We start from the raw sequence: 13,140 nt of genomic DNA on the forward strand, positions 1-13,140 counted from the left end.
TTGTATTGCAAATAGTTTGAGGTAGGCCAAGATGGGTTTCATTGTACAAAACATGCATTTTTCATTTTTTAAATCTCATATTTGAATCCCTTAGTCTGTTTACTACTCACTTGCCCTTGGTTTCTTGATACTACTCAGTTTTGCCCTCTCCCTTCACAAACTCTCACAGACGCCCAACATTGCCCTGATTGGTCTAGCCCATGTCACGCGGATCGTGCCCGCCGACCGTTGATCGTATGATCTAACGGGCAGGATAACCCCTATCTCTCTCTCTGGTCGGGGCCACCACCCTCTCTCTCTCTGTCGTCGGTTAGCTTCACGCAAAGTTTGGTTTTCTGCATTATTTTTCACGAGCTAAATTATAAACTCTTTTTAGGCATTACGTTTCACGCAAAAAATGATAAACCATCACCGATTTGTTGTAGCCATTACTTTTCACGCAAAAAAATGATACACCATCACCGATTTGTTGTAGCCATTACTTTTCACGCAAAAAATAACAAACCATCACCGATTTTGTTGTAGCCATTAATTTTCACGCAAAATGATACACCATCACCCATTTCTTGTAGCCATTACTTTTCACGCAAAAAAATGATAAACCATCACCGATTTTGTTGTAGACATTACTTTTCACGCAAAAAATGATACACCATCACCCATTTCTTGTAGCCATTACTTTTCACGCAAAAAACGATAAACCATCACCGATTTTGTTGTAGCCATTACTTTTCACGCAAAAAATGATACACCATCACCCATTTCTTGTAGCCATTACTTTTCACGCAAAAAATGATAAACCATCAACGATTTGTTGTAGCCATTACGGTAAATGATAAACTATCACGAATTACCATTTCTTTTAGGCATTACTTTTCACGGTAAAATGATAAACTATATCACGAAGTTCCATTTCCGTCAAGATAGTCCGCATTACTTTTTTGTTGAGATATATACCCCCACAACGGTCGTCTCCTCCTTAATTTATTGTGTAAACCTCCACAACGGTCATCTCCTCCTTAATTTATTGTGTAAACCCCCACCAACGTTCACCTCCTCCTTATTTTATTGTGTAAACCCCTACAACGGTCATCTCTCCCTTATAAACACCCACACGGCCATCCCTTGTGTCAATAGGTTCTGCCTCTCTCTTCTTCGTTCACATACACTTGATCCATTGCCATGGCTTCCACGTCTCGGACGCGAAGGGGAAGGGGAAGGGGAAGGGTAAGGGGAAGGGGAAGGGGAAGGGGAAGTGGATCATCATCATTGCCACCACCACCGTCAACACTGCCATTGATCATAGAGGAGTTCTTCTTCGTCGTCTATGAAGACCCTTTGGTCAAGAAGGTACGTACGCGTTCCCACATATATGATGCATGTGATTAATTATGGGCATGTTCTAAAAAACCTTTAATTTCAAACGATCGGCGCTCGATCTCTTTGCAGGCTCTCCCAAAAAATTTTGCGGACTATCTTGACGGCAAGGAGCCAGCTAAGGTGTATCTGCGAGCAGCTGACTGTGGTCCTCGTCTCTGGACCGTGGAGGTCCTATTTGACGGTCAAGGCCGGATGTACCTCGACAAGGGCTGGGAGAAATTCGCCATCACGCACGGTGTGGATTTCGGCTGCTTCATACACTTCAAATATGAAGGCGATGATGTGCTCACAGTGAAGGTGTTCGACGGAACAATGTGCAGGAAGTACTACTACTCGGACGACGAAGATACTGACGATGAAAGCGACGACGACGTGAAGCCATGCATCCATCCCCTTTAGATAAGGGGATTATGACCAAGAATATATATGTAGCTTCATATGCATCGATTTAGAGATCTAACTATTTTCTATATATTATGCATGTAAAAGATAATATCGCATTTCCACTATTATTCGAGCACCACATCCTCCAAACGATGCCGATGCCGATGCCGATATCGGCATGGTCATAACGGCTATGCTCGCCGCCACTGCTAGGTCAACGTCGGGATGCACAATGTTTAGCATAAGAGTCACTTTAGATTAAGCTGCGAAAATAGTCACCTGCCACAGCGGTCATTGGCTGCGGAGGCCCCACAGAGCGGCAATATAATTTTCTATAAATAAATAGATGACCCACTGGTCATTGGCTGCGGCAGCCCCATAGAGCGGCCCCATTTGTCATTGGCAGCACCGCGTATACAATCAGGAAATAAAACGGCCCACGCGTCAGCTGTAGATGGATGGCTACCCGTCAGCACGAGACGGTCAGAGAGGAACTGCCCTCTATGCAGCCCCACCTCTGTGCAGCCCCACGCGTCAGATTAACGGTAACGGTAAGGCCTCTGACCTGACGGCAACCCGCGTCTTCGAGGGGTTTCAAACTAGAGGGAGGGGAAAGCTGAGAAAAAACTAACGAGCTGGGGAAAACTGAGTACAACTAACGAAGCAGGGGCACGAAAATAGAAATCCCTTGATTGTACTATTTATCTCAGCTATTTCATAATTATTAATGTATTCCTGTTGTACATTCAGTAGTCTGGCTTACATTATGGCACTAGATGTCTTATTGTTTCTTGATCGTCGCTTTAGACTGACTTGCATTTGCAACATACAGTATGCAGATCCCCATTGTCTAACTCTATATTGGTTGTTGCTTGTTGGTCAAGATAGAAAATCACGTTCATTGTTTTCTTATTATCAAAACAAAATAACCTAATGCTCCTTTATATACTTATCTTAGTGCCCTACTACTTCCTCCGTATCGATTTAACAGGCGCGCACGTAGTTTAAGAATTTGCTTTGACCATTATTTTGGTCAATAAAATATAAATATATGTTTCAAAAATTGTATCGTTGGAAACCTTGTTTGAATATAAATCTGATGGTATAGATTTTGAAGACATATAATTTATATTTTGTTGACTAACTTAGTGGTCAAACTTTGTCTTAAACTACGTGCGCGCCTGTTAAACCGATACGGAGGGAGTAATAATTTATTGATGGTAGGGTGGATCAAATGCAATTAATATCAATGCAATTCAAATGTAATGGGATATTAGAATATTCTTCACACAACCCAACCATTTCTTATTTACTGTTCAAGGTTCTGGGAAGACCCTCATTGCCCATGCCTTTAAGTCTTACCTAGACTGGGAGACCAAGCAACCTCAAGAAGACACCCCCCGCTAGCTCTCAAGCCTCTACAGTACTTGGCCGCCCCTCTCCCTTGATCGGGCCGATCCGAAGCCACTCCAACGGAATAGCCGGCCAGAGGCGTTGGAGGTGAAGTGCCGGAGTAGTCTAGGGCTAGTCTAGCTCTTCTCCCTTTCTTGTTTAGTAGTTTACCCTTGTGGATATTAGCATCATGCCCATGCTGAGGTGGTGGCGGTGGAGGTTGGGCTACTCCCAGGCGCCGATGTTGCAGCTGCTCGTGGTGCTCCGGCGGTCGGAGGAAGGGACGAGCGGCGGCAGGTCGACGTCAACCTCCCCGATAAAGCTCTTCTTCGATCCACCAGATCCGGGCGATTTCGTCCTGGCTCCCCCTCTCTCTGGTCACCGCGTTGGTGGAGACTGGGAGGGGACCTCCGACGAGGCTACTGTTGGTGGATCTGCTGGTTGCAACTCTGGAGCTGTTCTTCTTCGAGCGAATCACGCGGTGACCAAGCTTGTCACCGTGATCCTTGGCCAAAAAGGTGGCCCGTCTTCCTCAACCTCCATGGCGGAGGCCCTCATGGTCGGATGCTGGAGCTCGACATCGCTGGGGAGTCAAGTGGTTCGTCCCCGACTCTCTAGTGGTAGCCATGGGCTTGATCTTGGCGCTGGACAAGAGCATTCGAGCGTTCTGTGCTCGGGACTCGGTGGAGATGCCTGGAGTCCGCCGGCGGTGGGTGGCAGAGGAGCACTTGGACTTGATTGCTTTTCCTTCCTTTTAGCCAGGGTGCTTTTTGCAAAGTGGAAGGCCTCTTCTTCAAATTTTAGGTTTCTCAGGGCAAGAGATGTAAAGGAGCTTTTCTGTAAGATGTACCTGCCACATGTTTTAATATAAGAGCTCCACCGGGGTTGTCTGACCCCACTTCTGTGCAAAAAAAAAAGGATGCTTGGACTATTCCAGCGATGAGATTGCTTACATTGCTCTAAAGAGAGATAGCTATTGCTCTTTTGCTTTGTCAACTTTTGTGGACAAATTTATGTCGATAAATGATACTATTAGCTTCCTAGTGTCAATTATTTCCCCTATTTTTGGATGGCATGCTTCCCAAATTTGTTTGTTCCTTTTGTATTGCAGTAAACCTGGATAGAGAACACATGTTATTTTGAAGTTTTTAAGAGTACATGAGCCGCAAAATCTTCTTTGTACTTGCTCCTATTTTGATTCCCAGTGGAAATAACCCTCTGCACCTTATATCTGTAGGCTTATTTATTTTTATTCTATCCTTATCGGTTAATGGGGAAGCAAGTGATAGGCTCCGTAGTCTGATTTGATCTTCCAGATATTTCCTGATCTCCATTAGGATCCTATATGTTGAACACTGGACATGTTTCTAGCCGAAGTAGCCCAAGCCCATGTGTGTGCTGACCTATAAAAGGAGGGAGCTGGAGGAGAGCTAACCCTAAGAGAGAAGAAACAACACCAGCCGCTAGGGACCAAGAAAGATGAGGTGAGCTACTGCTCCAACATGGTATCAGAGCAAGGGGACAGTGGGGCCTGAAGGAAAGCTGGTTCAGAAAGGGAGTGGTTCTGCGTGGCAAAGAGGAGACGAGGTGGTGTTGCATGCAAGGGGAAGGAGAAGGACAAGTTGGACTGTGTTTCTTGCTGCTGCGTGTAGCTGCTCGTCCAGGAGTGGAGCAAGGGTGGTGGTTTCTCAAGTTGTTTGTGCCTACTGCTCGTGAAAGGAGGTTGCTGGTAAGCATGCCCCGAAGGTGTTTGTTTTTTTTGCTGGGTAAAGGTGAGAGTGCAGATGGGTGAGTCCAAAGGCCTTGCGGAGACCCTCGAGCATATCATGCTGTTTCTCTCAAAAGGGAGTGGCTCGGAGGCCATTGTTCCTCGACAAGAAGTGGTTTAGAAGATTTACATGTCTCCCACGGATATCAAACTAGAGGGGGTTACCAACTATCTGAGTTGGTCACGGAGGGCAATGTTGGTTGTGGATCAGAAAGATCTTGTAACATCCTAAATTTCAAAACAAAGAAGACATCAATTTCCTTTTCCCAAAATTTGGAACCAACAAAAGCTTAAATTGAATTTTCTTTGTGTACATAGGGTTCATGCATGTGTGTTATGTTTTTGCCATGATTGTTGTGTGAAGTATTTGGGAAATGTTCCTAAACCCTAAACCTTGCTCTTTGGAGTCAACAAGAAACAAAGAAAAAGAAATTTGAAATAAAAGTAAAGTCTTATGTGAGCAAATAGCCATACTTGCAAATATTGGCCTATGTCATATTTACTTTACCTAAATGGTTTTTAACCATTAACAAATTTAACCTAATACGAAATGAACCCAAAAGAATACAATTTGGATCAAAGAGGAACAAAATAAAAGAAAAAGGAAATAAAAATAGCATCACATATGAGCCTATGGACACTTTTGCAAATCTTCACCTAGGCCATGGTTACCTTGTGTAAATGGTTTGGAAACATTACTAAACTCATAATAATCACATTTTAATCAAAGAAATACAAAACAAATCAAAAGAAATATCAAAACCAAGTTACATGTGATAATGGTCACATGTGGCATTTTTAACATGTTACCCTCTTTGGACCCCTGTTGTTATTTATTTCTAAACCAAACTTTCTCAACTCTTTTCTCCTCATCCAAGAGCACATCAAGGTGATCACTTTTGGTGTTGACCATCCATGCAAACTCTTTTTCAATTTCTTACTATAAGAATGCAAAGTAGCAACTTTGAATCAGACTTAAGATCTTACCCAATTGGATTTTTACCAAAACCACCCCACTTTGCAAACCAACACCACCTAGAGGTGCCAAACATTATTAGAGAAACACCCATAAAATATTTTTGCCAAATTCAAATTTGAATTTCATGTGGCCATTGTGTTGAGCACCTTGTGTGCACTAATCTACCAACTCCCTACACTCTAATATCCAGAGGATTTTGGCCCAAACCCTCACCTCTCTGACCTTCCTCAGCTCCCTCTTGCACCCCTTGAACAATGCCAAGTCTCAGAGACCATGATTATGCATGATCATGGCAAGTAGATGACCATGCCGAGGTGACCGTGCCATCACCATGCCATTCTCGTCTCCTCTCCCATCTAGCCTACCTCACCTTGTCCTTGAGCCTCCCCTTACGCTCCTGCACCTGCTGATGCAAGCCCTCGACCAAGGAGACGTGTGCAACGCCCATGCCAGTACGTGTCCAGATCACCCTGTAACGCCAGCGCGCGCATGGTCGCGACGCAGAGCGCGCCAGAGCACGTCACTGCCTCGTCGCCTCCGTCCTCCGTTTGACCTCCGTGCCTGCCTCGAGCGTCACCATGTCACCAGCTACCTCCCAGACACGCTTAATTGGACGGGAGAGCCATGTCGCTGTCGTCCCCGTCGCCGATGATCGCCACGGTACTGCCAGCCTATGTCATGCTCCTGCTCGCATTGGACCTCCATTTTCTGTGCCACGAAGTCATCGTGCTCGCCATGATGTATAGAACACTGCTGCGTCATCGCCCATGCCTCTCCGCCACTGTAGCGATGTCGCCATGGTCGACCTGCCCTTGCGCCTCGGCACGTCGTCGCCGCTATAAATAGAGGCCACCCCGGCCCTCCCTTCTCCACACCAATCGCCTCCTCTCCTCTCACAACCCCTCCTCGAGCAGCGCAACCTCTCAATTTAGCCCGTAGCTCACCAATTGCTTGCCGGAGCTCCGCCAGCACCACCGCAAGCACGCCGGAGATTGGAGCCACCCCTGGAGCCGTCGTCGGTAACAGGAGCATCTTCGTCATCTTCCACGACCTCTGCAAGCCTCACCGACCATCGCCAGACCTCCGGTGAGCCGCCGACCCCCTAGTGCTCGCCACCAGTAGGGTTGTGCTCATCGTCAACAACGACAAGCGTCCGTCGTTAGATCTTCGTCTAATCCTACGGCCCCCTTTGATCCATACCGTTTCGGTGTTAATAAGCCGCTGACAGGTGGGACCCATTGTCGGGCAGCCCACGTGTGCGAGACGCGCAGCTGGGCCGACCCGTTTTCTTTTTCTCTCTCTGGCCCGCTTAGTTTTCCCGCCTAGCCCACCAAATTCAAATTCGATTTTTCCATTTTAGCTGAAATTCAATACTTGTGCTTTGCTAGAATTTCAATAAAATCAAATATACAAATCCGAATGGAGTTATTCCAATTTTATGTGAAAGCTTATGAAATTATCTAGCAAACCCCACTAGTCTCAAACCCTAGTTCATTATAGATCACTTGCAATGAAAATAACAAGGCAGTGCCTTTTTAAAATGCAAATATTTATTAAAAATCAACCATAATGAATTTTGAGGTGATTCCAATTCTCATAATTCACATTTCAAAAACTCTAATTGATTATGCAAAAATATGACATAGTTGTCTCATATGATCATGGGCTAGATTCAAATAATGGCTTGTAGTCATTTCTAGCCCATTTAAATTGTTTCAAATTTAGTATTTCAAATCTATGAGGTGTAGCACTTCATTTAAATCATTTTCCCAAGTAATGTGATATGAGGTGATGACTTTAGTTTCATGGCCTCATATTATCTTATTTGAGGATATTAAATCTTAGTATATTTCAATGAGAGGAAATTATTTTCCTAACACTAAATAAGAAAACCCTCGTATGATGTTGAGTGATGATTGTGATGACGTTAGATCATCTTGAGTGAGCCATTAAGGCTAAATAGTCTACTTAAGTATTGGTTGGTGATTGTTACCTCGTATCCGTTTATAGACGCTATTACCGAAGGCTACGATGAGGAGGAGGTCTTCTACGAAGAAGAAGAGGAACACTTTGACCAATACACCAACCAAGGCAAGCTACCCTAATGCAAGCTCTACCATGCCAAGTTACTAGTGCAAGATACCATGGCACTAGTATTGGTGTTTAAAGTTTTATTCATCCAAGCCCAAGTTTTTATCTTGCTTTACTTTTACTTTAATTACCAAGGTTTACCAATTGTATTTTAATTTGTGTCTAAGTGTAGAGTATCACAAGAGCTTCACACTTAGCTTAGAGAGCAAAAATGTAGTTATCACCCCTCATGACTAGTTGCTAGTGCTAAACTAAAATTGACTACTCTAGATGGGAACTTATGAATCAAATGACTTTGAAAACCTTGGAATGATGAGTCATTCTATTGAAAGTGTTGAAGGTGAATATGACTTTCGAATGACATGGTGAATTTGATAAAAACTGATGGTTGGGTTCGGATGTGATACCATTCCAATTTTTGAGTACCCCCCATAATACCTGAATATGGGTAAGGCTTTAGCTGGAAATTTATGTATCTTAGTATGGGTTCCCTCTGAACAAGCGTCATAGAGGTTATTGAATGGATCGTAGCGAACAAGAGGGGGGATGAATGGCGCTACGTCAAGTTTTAGTATTTTTCAATTTTTATGCAACGGAAGGTAAAGGTGAGAACTTTAGCAATAGGGGTGATCCTACAATGAATATCGGACAAGTGCAACAAGTAAAGGAATCAACAAGATGACGAGAGTAAGGAGCGAGACAACCGGGGGCGCGAGGCGAGTCGAGGTTTGTTTCCCGCAGTTCCTTCCACAATAGGAAGTACGTCTGCGTTGAGGAGGTGCTACTCTCACACTAGAGACTAGGCGGCCACACCACGAAGGAAGGCCTCACCTTCTTCCTCGAGAGAGCTCCACGAAGGTGCTCTCCCTCTTCCACTAAGGCACCGGTCGAGGCGGTGATTCCTTCACAAGGTTGGGGTGAGCTCCACACACAAGGATGCTCCCAACACCCTATGGAGCTAGTACATCACCAAGCTAGACTCCATAGCTGCACATCTCCAATGCTCCACCATAGGAACCCATCTCCAATGCTCCACCATAGGAACCCTTCCAATGCTCCACAAAAGGAACTCTTCTCCAATGCTCCACTAAAGGAACCCTACCACCAAGATCCTCTAAGGAATAGCTAGTATTGGTGAAATCTCTCTTGGTAGAAGTATAGATCGGGGTCTCCTCCACCAATCCTCAAAGTTTGGGCAAGATTGGTTGGATGGGGAAGGAGATCCTCAAGGATTAAGCTCAGCAACAATGGAGGAGAGACAGGGGGAAGAGATAAAATCGTGTTGGGGAAGAAGGGGCCCTTAAATACGCTCCTCCAAATCCAACCGTTATGTCCAGTTTTTGCCTAAGCGGTACTACCGCTTCAGGGAAGCGGTACTACCGCTCTGAGTTCGAAATCCCCCCAGATCTGGTCAAAGGACGCAGAGCGGTACTACCACTCGAGGTACCGCAACAGGGTCGGACTCGAAGCGGTACCAGGGCGGTACAGCCGTAACTCGTTTACGGTACCTGGGCGGTACCGTGAGCGGTACTACCGCTCCAGGTACTGCAGAGGTACCGCAACTCGTTCTGAGGGACGAAATCAGCGCAGAACTCAGAGCGGTACCTCGGGGCGGTACCTATAGGGGTAGCGGTACTACCGCTACTGGTACCGGTAGTACCGGCCTGGCTAAAAACTGGTTTTCTTCCCTTTTTCTCTCCAACCATGTTACCTCGCTAAACACACACAAAACCAGAAAACCTATCAACTACGCTTCAGTCTTCCGATCTTGACGTATCCAGCGAGGTCACCGTGTACTTGCAAATCTAACAATGATACTCAAGGCACACGGTGAGATTACTCACGTGTTGTCATCAAACACACAAAACTTGGGGTGTGAATTTTGCTCTTACAGTTATGATGAGGCTGCCTCCGTTGAAAGTAAAATGACGTGAAATGAGTTGAATGTCCTACCCAAGCCCTGTGCAGTTCCTAGGATGACAGTTTGACATCACTAGGAGGCCAAGCTCATAGGGGAGGTACCTATACTAGAGTATGTAAGTGAAAGGTTAACGGTTGATGATCCGCATACTGAGTTATGATGATTCAGGACTATCCCTGATGAATGTAATCAAAATTTGTGGCACAAGAGTACGACCTCTGCAGAGTGTTAAACTATTCGAATAGCCGCGTGCGCGGTCATGGACAATTGGATGGCCATACTGTTCCGTTAACAGATCTCTTCTAAAAATGAATGGTGACTTGAAATGTGACTTAGACTTAAATCACAATAGAGTGGTGGGAATGTGTAGTGACCTCACTTTAAAAAGTGCAAGTCCCTGTGCATTAGTGCTAGTCCCTGGATCGACTGCTAGCACACACAATACAAGATGTAATACCAAGAAACAATGGTCTTTATTACATCGAATGATCCAGAATTTACATAAAGGATTACAAATTGCATAGCACAAGGCTAGCATAAACATAAATCGGAGTTCAACATCAAGCGGAAAGCAAATAGCATGGAGTCCTCTTCCTTCACGGATGCCACAGGCAAACATGTTGGGCAAAGACTCGTGATCCTAACATCTTCTTTAGCAGCTAGGGATACCAGCAACATCAAACGTTGCAGCCTGAAGGAATCAATACATTTGGAATTGTATTGGCAAGGACACTTTTGTGGACTCAAATGGCATCCTACACCTACTTGCACATCTGGCAGGTAGAGCTCAGGTTCATTTTGCATAAAGCCAAATTTTCCCTATCATTTATCAAAACATTTTCTTTCAATCTAATTAGCAGTAACATTGGTAAAACCCCAATGTACCAAATTAACAGTAGCATTGGTAAAGCCCCAATGTACCTTCCTACCCTTGTTCACCCACCAAATTTTTATTTAAGAAATTGGGATGAGGAGATCTTCGAACAAGTGACTTGTCGGTTCGCTCAAGTTGTCCATAACCGGGGACTCGGCTAAGTACTTAGATTTTACTCTCGAGAAGTTGTACACCTTTACCCACATGGCCAGGTCAATCCTTCTACCTCGATGCACATTTTGCTAGAGGACAGGTGTAGACCGTGGCCGAGACCTTCTGTGTGTAATCACCCGAACCATTCCCTAAGGCCCCGTTCCACCTACAATATCCCTCTACCACCACCTGGCCCCTAGGATCCGGGTTCATACAACATACTTTATCAATCCAGAGCCATAGTAGCATGTGGTTGTACGTGAAGCTAATGAGCAAGATTTGTCTACAATCTCTTTAAGCCTGGGTGACTTTTCGCAAGTGTGTACTAGCACCAGGGTCTTGCCCCCTGATACAGTCATCCTCTCCATAACTCCACCATTCACCCAGATAATTCATTAAACTTAGTTTTTTTCCTTAACCTCTATCAAAACCTTTTTCCATGTCATAGCAGGTAACAACTAAAGTTAATGGTGGCTAAGGGAGTCTAGGAGTGGTGTAGCTAAACTACTAGGATTTAATAGCACGCAAAAAACATAAACCCTAGACATGTCTACTATAAAAAACACTACGGTGCAAGAACTAAAATTGGTACTTTTGGTGTGTGTCACTTGCATTGGTGAGAGGAGGAGTTGGTACACTCTTCGCAGAAACACTCGTTGCAATCAGCACAACCACAATCTACAAACAAAATTTTCACTCCATAAACACATATCAACATATAGACAACCACAAATAAAATATGTATGCAATATGTGGATTAAACATGAACGACACACTTAACATGTTCTCTGGTTTTCAACTATATGCATGATGCCATGGCAAAATTTTAGTGTTGAATTAATTATTAAAACATTTCCTATCATTAGAAAAGATCTACAACACTAAACCAATACTACAAGAGAAATTTATAGGTAACATTTTTATTTTCTAATTCTACTGTACAGGGGGTTCAAATATCTGCTAAATGCAAAAGGAATTAGTTAAAAATATTTCGTAGAACTATTTATATGGCCAAAATACTCTATTTGAGTTTCTGCAAAAACTGTGTAAAAATATGATGCAAAAGTGCAATATTATGACACTAACGTATTCTACACATTTTTATGAGTTCAGGGACATCTTGTTTGCTAAATTTCGATAAACGGAACTAAAGATATGATTTTTCAAAGATTGGAGTATGTCATGTTCTATTATCCGAAAACTAGAACCAATATGACAAGTGGCAGATTCGAATTGGCCGATACCCCTTCGTTTAAGTGATCAGATTCTGGCCTTAGGATCTAGATCTTGTGGTTCCAACGAAAAGGAACAAAGGAAAAGGAAAAAAACAATGGGGCAGCTCACCCACGGGAACAGAGACAGCTAGGTGTAGTTGTCCGTGGAGCTTCCTCGAAGATCTCTGCCGATGGTGAAGCAAACCACGGCGCTCTGTTTGACAAGACGAATTCGATGAAGAAGTGGCGGACGTCGAGGTGGACTATTTCGCCGGAAATCGCTCGTCGGAAAACTGTCCTGTGGACGTGCTCACAAACGAAGATGGCGCCGTCGCTGTGGTGCACCAAAAATCACGAAACAAAGCCTGAGATGTGCGTAAGGAAGAAATAAGATGTTTGGAAGAAACTATAGATCAAAAGGTGGACCGTGCTCACAGCAATCGACGATTTACCGCGACGGTGCTGCGGACCTTCGAGCTCGAATTCGACCAGCCTGGGGGCTCTCAGGAAGTGCCGTTTGGGGGGAAATGGAGAGAAGGCTGTGGGGCTTAAGTAGCAACATACGGTGCATCAAATGGTGGATTATATCGCCTAGAATCAATTTGAGGAGAAACGTCAAGAAGCTGCAAATTAATACGGAGTATGTTCGTGCGTGGTCGGTTTGGCTGAAGCTTGATGGTGATCTGAGGTGGCGGCAGGGCCCACACGTTAATGAAGGAATAAGGCACGTACGAGTGGACTGCTGCGCTGCTGCTACCTGGTTTGCTTTGGTGCACGCACGCGGCAATAATGCTACATTTAGGGATGATTTTCTACCGAATGGATTTACGGGATGATGTGCATGCACATGATCGGTTCACATGATTTCACCTTCCTTGATTTCAGGAACGCAACCTACCCACCGCCACGTCAGTCCGTAAGTCTCATTTCATAGAAAATCGTCCGTACGTGTAGCATTGTTGCGCACGCGGCCATGTGCGTGCC

General features: G+C 44.6%; 1 long non-coding RNA gene across 1 annotated transcript; it reads right to left on the reverse strand.

The window, feature by feature from the left end:
- Positions 1 to 10,366: 10,366 nt before the first annotated feature.
- On the reverse strand, positions 10,367 to 12,874 carry LOC127321964 (uncharacterized). Its single transcript, XR_011752015.1, has 3 exons — positions 12,592 to 12,874; positions 12,287 to 12,490; positions 10,367 to 11,620 (listed from the first exon to the last, which is right to left on the reverse strand). It is a non-coding gene; the product is annotated as an uncharacterized lncRNA (long non-coding RNA).
- Positions 12,875 to 13,140: the final 266 nt, after the last annotated feature.

This window comes from Lolium perenne, chromosome 2 (assembly GCF_019359855.2).
Source record: "Lolium perenne isolate Kyuss_39 chromosome 2, Kyuss_2.0, whole genome shotgun sequence".
NCBI lineage: Eukaryota > Viridiplantae > Streptophyta > Magnoliopsida > Poales > Poaceae > Lolium > Lolium perenne.